We start from the raw sequence: 15,610 nt of genomic DNA on the forward strand, positions 1-15,610 counted from the left end.
TTCATGACCCCTTCTTGATAGAGGATCTGGATCGTCGCAGGCTTGGAGGGCCGAAGGGCCTGCTCCTGTGCTGTAATTTCCTTTGTTCTTTCTTCTAGCCCTCCTAACTCCTTGCTTAAGTTCCAGGACTGGAAAATACAGCTATGAGGAAAGATTGGATAGGCTGGAGTTGCTGTCCACGGAACAGAGAAGGCAGAGGGGATTCTGCTTGAAATGTACAAAATTGTGAGGGGCCTGGATAGTGTGGAGGTGAAGGGTCCAATCACTTTAGCAGGGAGTTCAGTGACGAGGGGGCATAGATTTAAAGTGATTCGTAGATAGATTGGAGGGGAAATGAAGAAAAACCTTTTCCACACAGAGGATTCTGGGGTCTGGAACTCATTGCCTGAAAGGGTAGTAGAGGCAGAAACCTTCAAATCATTCAAACGTATTTTGGATATGCAACTCAAGTGCAAAAATTTACATGGATACTGGCCAAATGCTGGAAGGTGGAATTCGATGGAACGGTTCGATTTTCCGGTAAGTACAGGCAGAGGCGCTGAATGGCCTCCTTCAGTGCCGTGGGTTTTCTATCGTCCTATTGTCCTTGTTGTTGCACATCAGCCAGCCCAGGCTGCTGCTGCCCAAGTGGAGGTGGTATAGTCAGAATCCAAGCCTTGAAGTCACAGAGCTGCTCGAGGACGTCCTGCAAGGCCATGTGCAGTCACCCCCAGTGAAAGTCAGCAGCCTTCCACCAGCCATGCTGCAGTCACGGCGGAAACACTGTGTAGGAGCAATAGGCAAGTCGACGGAACCCACAAGACAGGCACTGAGGGAATACACAAGGGTGAAAAGTTCAGTTTTGTTTGTATAATTGGATGTCTTGTTCAATAAATATGTTAATGAAAAGGGTTTTTTTTGGTGGTTTTTATTGCAGGATGGTGACCAAGTGAACGCTGTGATGGGGCGACTCAGATGGGAGTGATGGTGAAGAATGGGGGATCCATGGTGGGAAAGGGAAGTTGTTGTGTGGGAACTGGAATCTTAGCAGGGTCTGTCTAACAGTCTGTCTGGTTGGAATGCTCACAGGAAATATCCTCCCTGCCTCCTCCTCCTCCTGAGGTAGCCTCCGGACTCCTGGTGCCAATGCCTGTGTCCTCATGATGGTGACAATATGAAGGGTGCAGCAGAACACCAGGAACTTGGACACCTGCTCCAGTGTGTACTGGAGAGCTCCCCCGAGCGGTTCAGACATCGGAAACATTGCTTTATCAAACCGATGGTCTGTTTCACCATGTTCCTGGTGACTCCATTGCTCACGTTATACACGAGTTATTTTCATGTGGGTGATTGCTGGTTGGGTTGTGGGAGGAGGGGAGTTTGTGGAGTTTAGAAGTAATGAGCCATGGATGTAGGAGGTAACCTTCTCCTCTGGGGAAATATGAAGATCCGATGACAGTGGCAATGGCTGACGGTTTCAACCTAAACGTATGGTGGCTGCTGCCAGGAAAGTGGGCATTCACCAATATGATGTACTGGGCATGGAAACACACCAGCTATACATTGATAAGAATATAAGTACAGGAACAGCATTAAGCCATTCGGCCCCTCGATACAGCCGCACTATTTAATAAGATCATGACTGGTCTAATGCTTTCCTTAACTACATTTTCCAGCAACCCTCAATCACCATGGACTCTCTTGTCAATCAATGGAGTTAGAGTTCTTCCAGCTCCTGTACTTCTCCGCATTGACATGAAGGCCCAACAGAGACACCTACACCATCAGAACCCCGCTATCCTGACAAAGCCGCAGAATCTCTCATCCTGATTTTCCCTGCTGAGGGAGGAAATGATATATTCACCTCATCCGACATAGATTGGCCTCCAACACCCAGCAGATACATCAATGGGCAGCATAGAGATAATGGATACGTCACCTGCTCCTGCCCGGAATGATCCAGATACAGAGACATTGAATGAAACTGTGTCCTTAGCGGCCACTGACAGCTCCGTCCTCACCCTGGTGTGAGGCTCCAGGTCGTGTTGCAGTTGGTGACACAGCTCTGTGACCACCTCCTTCTTGAATCAGAGTCACCTCACACACTGCTCCTGGGTCAGGTGTAGGTAGGACACCCGGGGTGGGTAGGGCAGAGCTCCCTCCTCCTCCATCTTTACAGAGCTTCCCTCTCTGCAGCCTCTGCTCCATTTGTTTGTCATGTTACAGACCCAGAGACACTGTAACTACAGTCCCCGTACCTCGTCCACATTTGTGTCACCACATCCTCTGTCCTCCCTGAATGTCTGCAGCAGCTCACAACACAACCTCCAGAAAACCATCCACACCGCCTCCACTAACTTTACAACAGCAGAAGTAAGTCAAAAGCCCCTCACCTGTAAGTTGGATGCCTGGTCCTTTTAAATAACACGAGAGGGGGTTCCTCGTGTTGCTGAATGTATGTTCAGCTGAGGGTGACTAACACAGGTAGTCAGTGGACATGCTCAGACCAAGTTTCAAAGACGTACATCAAAGCTGCCGGAATGGCTGATTGCCACCATATTCAGACCCACCTCACACTGCCGAAACAAAGCTGCCCAACGTCCTTCCCAGCATGGAGCAGAACACGGGGCATGGCAGAAGTGGCCAGTGGTGCTTTGCACATCATTTTACTGTTTCTGTGTTTGTTGCTCCGACATCTCTATAGAGCTGAAAAATGGCAGCCAGGGAGTGATATAGAGGGAAATACATTCACTTTAAACAGAGAATTGAATAAATGCTTGAAGGTGAATATATTGTAGAAATATGATAAATGGAATGGAGAATGGGACTAATTGGAGGGATGAGACCATGGAGGGATTTAAAGATAAGAAGGATAATATTAAAATTAAGGTGCTACAAGACCAGGAGCCAATGTAGATCTGTGAATACAGGCTTGATGGGTGATCGGGATTTCCTATGAGTTAGGAGACAGGCAGCAGAGATCTGGATGGGCTGTGGTTTATGGAGGTTTATAACTGAGAGGGTGGACAGAGAAGCATTGGGAGTCAAATTTAACAAAGTTATGGATGAGGATTTATGAAACAGATGGGCTGAGACAGTTGTGGAACCTGGTGATATTAGGGTGCTGGTGGGTTAAAGAATTGGTACTGGAGAGGATATGGTGTTGGAACTTAGCTCAGGGTTAAAAGGATCGCCGAGGTTGTAAACAGTCTGGTTCACCCCCAGAAACGACCTTGTTGGGGGATGGAGTCAGTCGATAGGGAACGATATTTGTGATGGGGTTCGAAGACACTGGTTTTAATCTACATGAGGCTTAAATGAGAAGAACGGTATATCAGTGAAATGTGGTTTATTGATGTAATGAATAAAGGTTTACAGATCTCATAACTAAGCGTAGAGATCTACCTGGAAACCAACAGAAGCAAAGATGACAGATTATATTGCAACAGTACATTACAAGAACAGTATTACAGTTAACAATGGCTTGTAGAGTTAGCAGCTTGATGCGTAGACTCACCAGGAATAACAATAGCAGCAAGGAGGCTGTGTAAATGAGAAGGACAGCAATGTGTTAAATATGGTTTGTCGAATTAATAGCTGGATAGAGAGACTTACCAGGTACGCCAACAAAAGCGAGGTTTGGTAGTAAATGTGTAGAATAAACAGAAGTGCGTAATAACCAACCATAGTTTGTATAAAGATAGTCAAGCTCCCAAGAAAAAACTCCTTCTCATTGTTGTAATACTACAATTTATTGTTCTCACATTCTGATCTATCCTATCCCTTTACCTGGAGCCATGGATCCCTATTAGTGCCGAGGATGATGCTCCCGCTGACACTATGGCATAACATATTGAAAGGAGTTTCTTCCTAAGAAGAGGGAAACCCTCTACTGATACAATTAGGGTCCATGGAGAATGACATTAATTACAGTCACTGAACAAACAGGTTCAGTTAACCCCTTCCAATCCAACACCTTCTGTACCACAATAAACATTTACCAAGTCTAGATGGGATGTCTGAGGTTTGCTGAGGGAAGGAATGTTAGGAATAGCGGAGCCACTGGCCATAATCGTCCAATCCTCCTTGGATATTGGATTGATGACAGAGGGCTGGAGGGTTGTTAAATTCTACACCCTGTTCAAAACAGTAGTGATAGGCTACACCCTGGAACTACTGACCCATCAGTCGCACCTCACTGAAATGTTGGGGAAACCTGTAGAGTCTCTAATCTGGGACAAGATCATTGTGGTTTGAACAACATGAGTTGATAAATGACAAGAAGTTCCAGAAGATATGTTAGTGGCAAATCATGCCTGACAAACTTGATCAAATTCTTTGATGAAGTAATAGAGAGTGTTGCTGCGGATAGCACGGTTGATACTTTGTATATGAACCATCAAAGGTCGTGGAATCAAGTGTCATTTGATCGACTTGTTAGGACGTCTGAACCTCGTGGATTTAAGAGGCAGTGACAGTGTGGATATGACATTGGCAAAGGGACAGAATACAGAGGGAAGTGGTGATCTATTGTTGCTCAGACAGTGGAGGGGCTTATACAGTGATGCTGTCCAATAGTCGGTATTGGAGCCATTGCTCTTTTATGAAAAAGATACATAAATATATATATGTGTATTGTGTGTGACATTTACATAGAAATAAAAGGCAGAATTTCAATGTTCTCAGATGTCAGAAACTCGGAAATGTAAAATAAATGAGTATGATATTAGAAGAATTCAGGGAGACAGATGATATGAGGAAATGAGACAGATGAAATTTAGTGCAGACATGGGTGAAGGGAGGAAGAATGAGGAGAGGCAATGTAAATTAAATTGTGCAATTTTAAAGTGGGTGCAGGGACAGAGCAGGTACATGTAAAATGTCTTTGAATGCAGCAGGACAAGTTGATAAGATTGTTATAAATAGAGCTTTATAAATAGAGGCACAGCGTTCAAAAGCAAGGAAGCTAACTAAAACTTTATAAATCACTGGTTAGGTCTCAGCTGAGGAATTGTGTCCAATTCTGAGCATTACTTATTCGAAAGGATGTCAGAAGCTCGGAGAAGGTGCAGAGGAGATTTACTGAATGGTCCATGAATGAGGGAGTTCAGGTACATGGGGAGACGACAGAAACAGGAATTAGAGCAGATCAGGTCAAGGGGGAATTTAATAGAACAGATCACAATTATGTGCGATTTTGATAGAGTAAGGATAAACTGTTTCCTTTGGGAAAAGGACCGATAACAAGACTCAAAATACTTGGCAAAAGAGGCAGAGGTGGCATAAGGAAAACATTTTTTATACAGTGAGTTGCTTTAATATGGAATACATGTCCTGAAGATGTGTGGAAGCAGATTCAAGAGCAAGTTTCAAAAGGGATAAATGCTGGCAGAGAGGGATTTGCAGGACTTTGGGAAAAGAGGAGGAAGGAGGGTTAAAATAAAAAGCTCTTAAAAAGATGGCACAGACACGATGGGCCAATCGACTGCTTCCATGCTTTGTCATTCTCCGATTCTATGGAAACAAAATCCACTGAGTCCTTATTTCGTGTGCACAATTGGCGTCCAGCAGTTTTTGAGCCAGTAGCTCATTGTTACTTGTATCCTCATATAGGTAACAGAAGAAAGGCAAACACAAGGGCCAGGTGAGGTGAACTCTGTTGACAATTTGCATATTGAGTTATGACGTCTCTCTCTTTGATCACTTCAATCAGTCAATTGCAAACACATTGATTTTACTCCTATTTTATTTCCTGTCAATTTGTTCTCAGGATATGGGTGATACTGACAAGGCTGGCATTACTTCCCCATCCCTGGTTACCATGAGAAAATGGTGGGTCTCCATCCTGAACCACTGCAGTCCATGTGGTGAAGGTGTTCCCACAATACTGTTACAGAAAAGATTTCAAGATTTTAACCCAGTGATGATGAAGGAAGGGTGATATATTTCCAAGTCTAGCTTGTGTGTGGCGAGGAGCAGGGGAATGTGGAGGGAACACGGGATATTGTGAACAGAGCCAGAAAGAAAAAGGAAGCATTTGTAAGGGCTGGAAGGCTAGGAACAGGTGAAGCACTTGAGGAATATAAAGACAGTAGGAAGGAACTTAAGTAAGGAGTTAGGAGGGCAAAAAGGTGTCATGAAAAGTCATTGGAAAACAGGATTAAGGAAAATCCCAAGGCATTTTATACATATATAAAGAGCAAGTGGGTAACCAGGGAAAGAGTTGGCCCACTCAAGGACAGAGATAGGAATCTATGCATGGAGCCAGAGGAAATGGGTGAGGTGCGAAATGAGTACTTTGCATCAGTATTCACCAAGGAGAAGGACTTGGTGGATGATGAGCCTAGGGAAGGGTGTGCAGATCGTCTCAGTCATCTCGTTATCAGAAAGGGGGAGGTATTGGGTGTCTTGCAAAGTATTAAGGTAGATAAGACCCCCGGGCCGGATGGGATCTACCCAAGAATACTGAGGGAGGCAAGGGAAGACATTTCTCAGGCCTTGACAGAAATGTTTGCATCCTCATTGGCTACAGGTGAGGTCCCAGAGGACTGGAGAATAGCCAATGGTGTTCCTTTGTTTAAGAAGGGTGGTAAGGATAATCCAGGAAATTATAGGCCGGTGAGCCTTGCGTCAGTGGTAGGGAAACTATTAGAGAGGATTCTTCGGGACAGGAATTACTCCCATTTGGAAACAAATGAAGTAATTAGCGCGAGACACATGGTTTTCTGAAGGGGAGGTCGTGTCTCACTAATTTGATTGATTTTTTTGAGGAAGTGACGAAGATGAATGATGAGGGAAGGGCAGTGGATGTCGTCTTTATGGACTTTAGTACAGCCTTTGACAAGGTCCCGCATGGCAGACTGGTGCAAAAGGTGAAGTCACACGGGATCAGAGGTGAGCTGGCAAGATGTTTACAGAGCTGGCTCAGTCCCAGAAGACAGAGGGTAACAGTGGATGGGTGTTTTTCCTGAATGGAGGGATGTGACTAGTGGTGTTCCGCAGGGATCAGTGCTGGGACCTTTGCTGTTTGTAGTATATATAAATGATTTGGAGGAAAATGTAGCTGGTCTGATTAGATAGTTTGTGTACGACACAAAGGTTGGTGGAGTTGCGGATAATGATGAGGATTGTCAGAGGATACAGCAGGATATAGATCGGTTGGAGACTTGGGCGGAGAAATGGCAGTTGGAGTTTAGAATTAGAATTAGTACATTACAGCGCAGTACAGGCCCTTCGGCCCTCGATGTTGCGCCGACCTGTGAAACCATCTGACCTACACTATTCCATTTTCATCCATATGTCTATCCAATGACCACTTAAATGCCCTTAAAGTTGGCGAGTCTACAACTGTTGCAGGCAGGGCGTTCCACGCCCCTACTACTCTCTGAGTAAAGAAACTACCTCTGACATCTGTCCTATATCTATCACCCCTCAACTTAAAGCTATGTCCCCTCGTGTTTGCCATCACCATCCGAGGAAAACAAATCCAGACAAATGTGAGGTAATATATTTTGGAAGTTCTAATGCAGGTGGGAGGTATACAGTAAATGGCAAAATCCTATGGAGTATTGACAGACAGAGAGATTTGGGCGTACAGGTCCACAGGTCACCGGAAGTGGCAACGCAGGTGGATAAGGTAGTCAAGAAGGCATGCGGCATGCTTGCCTTCATCAGTCGGGGCATGGAGTATAAAAATTGGCAAGACATGTTGCTGCTGTACAGAATCTTAGTTAGGCCACACTTAGAATATTGCGTGTAATTCTGGTCGCAACACTACCAGAAGGACGTGGAAGCTTTGGAGAGGGTACGGAGGAGGTTTACCAGGATGTTGCCTGGTCTGGAGGGCATTAGCTTTGTGGAGAGGTTGGAAAAACTCAAATTGTTTTCACTGGAATGACGGAGGTGGAGGGGCGAGCTGATAGAGGTTTACAAAGTTATGAGTGGCATGGACAGAGTGGATAGTCAGAAGCTTTTTCCTTTGGTGGAAGAGTCAGTTATAGGGGACATAGGTTTAAGGTGCGAGGGGCAAAGTTTAGAGGGGATGTGCGAGGCACGTTTTTTATCCAGAGCTTGGTGAGTGCCTGGAATTTGCTGCCAGGGGAGCTGGTGGAAGCAGATATGGTAGCGACGTTTAAGAGACATCTTGACAAATATATGAATAGGAAGGGAATAGAGGGATATGGGCCCCGGAAGTGCAGAAGGTGTTAGCTTCGGCAGGAATCAAGATCGGCGCACGCTTGGAGGGCCGAATGTCTTGTTCCTGTGATGTACTGTTCTTTGTTCTTTGATCTTTGTAATCGTGTTTTGTGTTCGAGTCCGAGCTGAGTTCCACCCCCTCGCCTGTGTCTCTTGTCCCTTGACTGAAAACTGGTATTGTTCTCTTTAGAGCAGGAATGTTAAATGGCGATTTAATAAAGATATGCTAAATCTTGAACAGTTTTGGATGGAGTAAAGATTGAGAGTTTGGTTTCACTGGGAGTCAGTAACCAGGGGACCCATTTTTGAGGTGTATTAATTCATTAAAAGCCGGAATTCACAGCCTGAAAGAGTGGTGAAGCAAATTCAATAAGAAATTAAAAAAAAAAAAGATAATTGGTTCAGTCGTATCAGAGGAGATTTTCAGCGATATGGCAATTGTGTAGAGGGGAGGGACAAATGGGATTGCCCCTTAAAACATATTGCACAGACACGATGGACCAAATAGCCTCCTCAGTGCTGTCTGATTCTTTGAGTCTGAGAAAACAGAAACCATTGAAACATTAACTGATGATTACAACAGACATTGAACAATTTTAAGCAGAGGCTGCTCGTTACTTGTACTCTGATAGGGGTCAGGAACGCATCTTGTTGGATTAACACAGAAGAGGGAGAGAATTAGTCCTTTCCTGGTCTGTTTCAGTGGTTCAGTACCAATGTGTGGGAGTAACACAGATCAGGTATATAATTAGTCCTTTCCTGCTCTGTGTGTGTCGGTCAGTACCACACTGCGTGGGAGTAACACAGTTCAGGGATAGAATTAGTCCTTTCCTGTTCTGTTGTATGTCGGCCAGTACCACATTGTGTGGGATTAACACAGATCATGTACATAATTCGTCCTTTCCTGCTCAGTTTGTATGTGGGTCAGTACCACACTGTGTGGGAGTAACACAGATCACGGATAGAATTAGTCCTTTCCTGCTCTGTGTATGTGGGCCAGTACCACACGGTGTGGGAGTAACACAGATCACGGATAGAATTAGTCCTTTCCTGCTCTCTGTGTATGTGGGTCAGTACCACAGTGTGTGGGAGTAACACAGTTCAGGGATAGAATTAGTCCTTTCCTGCTCTGTGTATGTAGGTCAGTACCACACTGTGTGGGAGTAACACAGTTCAGGGATAGAATTAGTCATTTCCTGTTCTGTTTGTATGTGGGTCAGCACCACACTTGGTGGGAGTAACACAGTTCCCGGATAGAACTGGTCCTTTCCTGTTCTGTTTGTATGTGGGTCAGTACCACACAGTGTGGGAGTAACTCAGATCAGGAATATAATTATTCCTTTCCTGTTCATTGTGAATGTGGGTCAGTACCACACTGTGTGGGAGTAACACAGTTCAGGGATAGAATTAGTCCTTTCCTGCTCTGTGTGTGGGTCAGTACTACACTGTGTGGGAGTCACAGAGATCATGGATACGATTCGTCCTTTCCTGCTCTGTGTGTATGTGGGTCAGTACCACAGTGCGTGGGAGTAACACAGATCAGGGGTAGAATTAGTCCTTTCATGCTGTGTTTGTATGTCAGCCAGCACCACACACTCTGGTAGCAGCACAGATCGGGCAGCACAGTGGCACAGTTGTTATCACCGCAGCTTCACAACTCCAGGGACCCGTGTTCAATTCTGCAGACTGCCTGTGTGGAGCTTGCCAGTTCTCCCTATGACCACGTGGGTTTTCGCTGGGTGCTCCGGTTTCCTCCCACAGCCAAAGACTTGCAGGTTGATAGGTAAATTGCCCGTAGTCTAGGTAGGTGGTAGGGAATATGGGATTACTGCAGTGTGAGTATAAATGGGTGGTTGTTGGTCGGCACAGACCCGGTGGCCCGAAGGGCCTGTTTCAGTGCCGTTCCTCTAAAACAAAAGTAAAAAAAAATAGGTATGTCCTGTTCTGTGTTTGCGGGTCAGTACTACACCAGGTGGAATTAACACATGCCAGGGCTAAAATTGGGTCTTTCTTGCACTCTGTCTCAGTCAGAACCACGTCGGGTGGCATTAACACAGGCCGGTGATAGAATTGAGTCTTTCCTGCTCTCTGTTTGGGTCAGTGCCACACCAGGTGAGATTAACGCAGCCCATGGATTGAATTGGGCCTTTCGTACTTTCTGCCCTGCTCTCTGACCAGTGGAAAAGCCCCTGGGAATTACCCCTGAAATAATCAATAGTGGCAAGCCTGCTATACCCTCAGCACTCCATGAACTGCTTTGCCTGTGCTGGGATGAGGGAGCAGTACAACAGGACATGCCCGATGCCAATGTCATTACCCTCTATAAGAACAAGGGTGACCGCCGTGACTGCAGCAACTGCCGTGGAATCTACTTGATCAGCATAGTGGGGAAAGTCTTCACTCGAGTCATTTTAAACATGCTCCAGAAGCTGGTTGAGAATATCTACCCTGAGGCACAGTGTGGCTTTCGAGCAGAGAGATCCACCATTGACATGTTGTTCTTACTTCGCCAACTACGGGAGAAATGCCGTGAACAACAAATGCCCCTCTGCTTTGTTTACATAGATCTCACCAACGACTTTGACCTTGTCAGCAGACGTGGTCTCTTCAGGCTACGAGCAAAGATCAGATGTCCACCAAAGCCACTAAGTGTCATCACCTCATGCGTTCAAGTCTTCAGAAGAAGAATTTTCCTCCACACGATATCAGATGGCAGGTTGTTCCATCTTGCCTCTCTTAGAGCGAAGACCAACGTACGGACGGTCCTCACCAGGGAATTCCTCTTTTCTGACGATGCTGCATTAACATCTCACACTGAAGAGTGTCTGCAGAGACTCATCGACAAGATTTCAGCTGCCTTCAACGAATGTGGCCTAACCATCAGCCTCAAGAAAACGAACATCATGGGACAGGACGTCAGAAATGCTCCATCCATCAATATCGACGACCAGGCTCTGGAAGTGGTTCAAGAGTTCACCTCCAAGGCTCAACTATCACCAGTAACCTGTCTTTCGATGCAGAAATCAACAAGTGCATGGGAAAGGTTTCCACTGCTCTGTCCAGACTGGCCAAGAGAGTGTGGGAAAATGGTGCAGTGACATGGAACACAAAAGTCCAAGTGTATCAAGACTGTGTCCTCAGTACCTTGCTCTATGGCAGCGAGGCCTGGACAACGTACGTCAGCCAAGACCAACGTCTCAATTTATTCCATCTTCGTTGCCTCCAGAGAATCCTTGGCATCAGGTGGCAGGAACGTATCTCCAACATAGAAGTCCTCGAGGCGGCCAACATCCCCAGCATATACACCCTACTGAGCCAGCGGCGCTTGAGATGACTTGGTCATGTAAGCCTCATGGAAGATGGTAGGATCCCCAAGGACACATTGTACAGCAAGCTCGTCACTGGTATCAGACCCACCGGCCGTCCATGTCTCCGCTTTAAAGACCTCTACAAACGTGACATGAAATCCTGTGACATTGGCCACAAGTCGTGGGAGTCAGTTGCTAGTGATCGCCAGAGCTGGCGGGCAACCATAAAGGCGGGACTAAAGAGTGGCGAGTCGAAGAGACTTATCTGATGGCAGGAAAAAAGACAGAAGCGCAAGGGGAGAGCAAACTGTGTAACAGCCCCGACAACAATTTTATCTGTAGCACCCGTGGAAGAGTCTGTCACTATAGAATTAGCCTTTCTAGCCACTCCAGCTGCTGCTTCGTAAATCACTGTCATCCTCTAGGCGCTGACCCATTGTCTCTCGAGACAAGGAGGCCAAAGAGAGGTGGGGGTCAGTACCACACCGGGTGGGATTAACAGAGGCTGGGGATGGAATTGAGTCTTTTCTGCCCTCTGTGTGTGTCAGTACCACACCGATTGGGATTAACCCAGGCCGGGGATAGAATTGGTCCTTCCCTGCTCTCTGTGTGGGTCAGTACCACACCGGGTGGAATGAACCCAGGCCGGGGATAGAATTGGTCCTTCCCTGCTCTCTGTGTGGGTCAGTACCACACCGGGTGGGAGTAACACAAGCCGGGGACTGAGTTTGGTCTTTCCTGCTCGCTGTGTGGGTCAGTACCACCACGGGTGGGAGTAACACAAACCGGGGATTGAGTTGCATCTTGCCTGCTCTTTGTGCAGATCAGTACCACACCGGGTGGGATTAACCCAGGCCGGGGATAGAATTGGTCCTTCCCTGCTCTTTGTGTGGTGTTTTACAACCCCGGGTGGGATTAACACAGGCCGGGGACAGAACGGGGTTTTTCCTGCTCTCTGTGTGGGTCAGTACAACACCGAGTGGGATTAACAGAGGCCGGGGATGGAACTGAGTCGTTTCTGCTCTATTTGGAGCTCAGTACTTCACTGGGTGAGAGCCACTAACTCAGCACAGTCTGAGGATGGAGCATGGTCTTACCCAATGAGGACAGAGAGCGACTGGTGAAATGCACAGTCGCCCGGCAGATTGACTTTTACACATTGAAGTGGGAAGTGATACATATCGGTAGGAACTATGAGGAAAGTCAAAATAAACTAAAGTGCACAGTTTAATGTGGGTGGAGGAATGGACAGGCCACGGGCTGTACCAATTTCTGTGGCAGCAGGGCACTGAGAAGGCTGCTTAAAAAAAACAACATATACTTGATAAAGCTTTATAAACAGAGGCACAGATTAATAAACTCAGGAGGAAATGCTGATGTTTATATTCCATTGGTTATCTCCCAGCAGGAGAATTGTGTCCAATTCTGATCACCACACTTTGGTAAGGATGACAAGGACTTAGTGAAGATACAGAGGTGATTTACTCGAATGGTACCAGGGATCTGGGAATTCTGTTACGTGCAGAGATTGGAAAAGCTGGGATTGTTCTCTTTAGAACACTGAAGGTTAAGAGGAGATTTAATATAGAATTCAAAATCATGAAGGATTTTGGTAGGGTAATTAATGTGAAACTGTTTCCAGTGTCAGAAAGTTCCGTATTCAGAATACACAGATTAAAGGTAATTGACAAAGAACCAGAGGTGAAATGAGGAGAATTTTCTTACGCAGCGAATTGTTGGGATCTGGAATTCATTGCCTGAAAACATGGTGGAAGCAGATTCAATAATAATATGGAATCCTTTCCTTTATTAACCAAGGTAAGGAATATAAGTGCAGGGATGCTATGCTGGAACTGCATAACTCATTGGTTAGGCCACAACGTGAGAACTGTGCGCAGTTCTGGTCTCCCCATTAGAGAAATATTGTAATTGCATTAGAGAGGATAAAGAGGAGATTTACGTGGATTTTGCCAGGACTGGAAAAATGCAGCTTTAAGGAAAGGTTGGATAGGCTGGGGTTTTTCTCCTTGGAACAGAGAAGGCTGAGAGGAGATCGGACTGAAAATTTTGAGGGGACTGGTTAGAGTGCAGCTGTCGGGACTATTCAACTTAGCAGAAAGGTCATTGATGAGGTTGGAATAGATTTAAAGTGATTGGTCGAAAGATTAGTGTGGTGATGAGGAAAAACTTTTCCTCACAGAGGGTCGAGGGAGTCTGGACCTCACTCCTGAAAGGGTAGTTGAGGCAGAGACCCTCAACTCATTCAAAAGGAGTCCAGATGTGCACCTCAAGTGTCGTAATCTGCAGAGCTACGGATCAATTGCTGAAAGATGGGATTAGAATAGGTGGATCGTATTTCAGTCAGCACAGATACAATGGGCCAAGTGGCCTCTTTCTGTGCCTTAAACGTTCCATAATTCTATGATTCTATCTTTCAAAAGGGAATTTAATAATTAGTTGTAAAGGGGAAAAAAGGGAGTCTGGGGAAAGAGGAGGGGAGTGGATCTAATTTGATAGCTCTTTCAAAGAGACAGCACTGACACAATGGGACGAATAGCCTCCTCCTGTGCTGCATAAATCTGTGACTCTATGAGCAAGAGTGAGATTGAAGAGAGCGAGAGAGAAAGTGAGAGAAACACAATAAAGAGAGACAGAAAGAGACTGAGAAGTAATTGGAGGAAGATAAAATCATATATGTGCCGCTTTTCGGGCATAGGGATTAGGATTCATGATCTGCCCGTGCCCTTTCCTGCTGTGGCAGGTGACACACAAACGTCTTGCTGCCTCTTCATTTGCATCAAATTACGTGCCGCTCAGTGTGACCCGCGCTGCTGTTTGTCTGCACGTTTAACAGGTGCCGAACTGTGTGTGAGGCTGGCACCTGTTTCAGCAAGGATTCAGATCTTAAAGGCAGTCTTTCCCTCTTAATGGGAAGTCTCACTGAATCACAGGAGGCTGCTGTTGCTGACTGTGATTGCTGCAATTGGAGACAAGGTAAATGGAATACTAGGACAGAGAGAGGGCTCTGTGGTTCACGGATGTGGTGCTGGATGCCTTATTCATGGAGGTTGACAGGAGGAGAGAGACCATGTTTCCGTGGGGTGGGGTGGAGATCCTCAACAAACGCCCTTTGAAGGGAATGGGAGCGAGTGGCCAGGGAGGTCAATGCAAGACGTCCGGCCGCAAGGAACTGGCAACAGAGCCAGAAGAAGTTTAATGAGCTCACACGATGGTCAATGTCAGTGAATTCATCTCCACATGGCATCTCCTACCCCCAAGACCACCAACCTCTCACACTGTTCAAGGTACCACACTCCCATCACGCACCCATCAGCAGTCCCCAACACTCAGGGCTCACACCTACCATTCACATACTCCAACTCACCCTTACACTGACACCAGCCTCACACCCACCTCTCACTGCCTCCATATTCCTCCAGCTATTCAGCTATGGCAGGCACATCACCCAAATACGGTGCAACACAATCACAGGCATTCTGTCCTCTCTCTCCAACAGGATAAGGTGGCCCATAATCACAGGGAGCAGCAGTGTACAGGCGGGCACCAGGCATACCTTCATCCCCTGAGCCTGAGGGAGGAAATGGTCCTCCAAAACATGGGAACAGCTGTGACAGAGCCCCAGCATCCGGCATCACCGAGAGCATTCATCATGATGCTATGTTCCTGCCTTATGTTCCTTCTTAAGTCCCACCTACCGCTCATCCTCCTTTCTGGGATGATGTACAAGCTGCAGATGGTGGGACCATGGACCTCCTGCGTTCCATCCCACCTCCAATCGCTCATCCTAACCCTCCCCTTCTGATTTTATACTTTCCAATGATAACCCAAATCTGCCTGCTTCCCAGTCGCAGCAGCTCCAGAAGAAAGAGAGAGAGAGAGAGAGAGAGCAGCAGCACAGCACTGATGGTGAATCCCCATTACTTGGTCTAATACTCAGTCACCAAATCAAATACTTACATGTGTGTACCTTAGAGGCTGGTATAGAGTCTTAATCTGCACTTGGTGAGTCACTGAACAGGAGTGAGCTGCAGCCAGGCCAGGGGGAAAGGATAGTTCATGTGTCAGCTCACTGGAAGGCGAGGTCACATGCGAGTTATAATACACAG

The sequence above is a fragment of the Heterodontus francisci genome, chromosome 21, assembly GCF_036365525.1.
Source record: "Heterodontus francisci isolate sHetFra1 chromosome 21, sHetFra1.hap1, whole genome shotgun sequence".
NCBI classification, from domain to species: Eukaryota; Metazoa; Chordata; class Chondrichthyes; order Heterodontiformes; family Heterodontidae; genus Heterodontus; species Heterodontus francisci.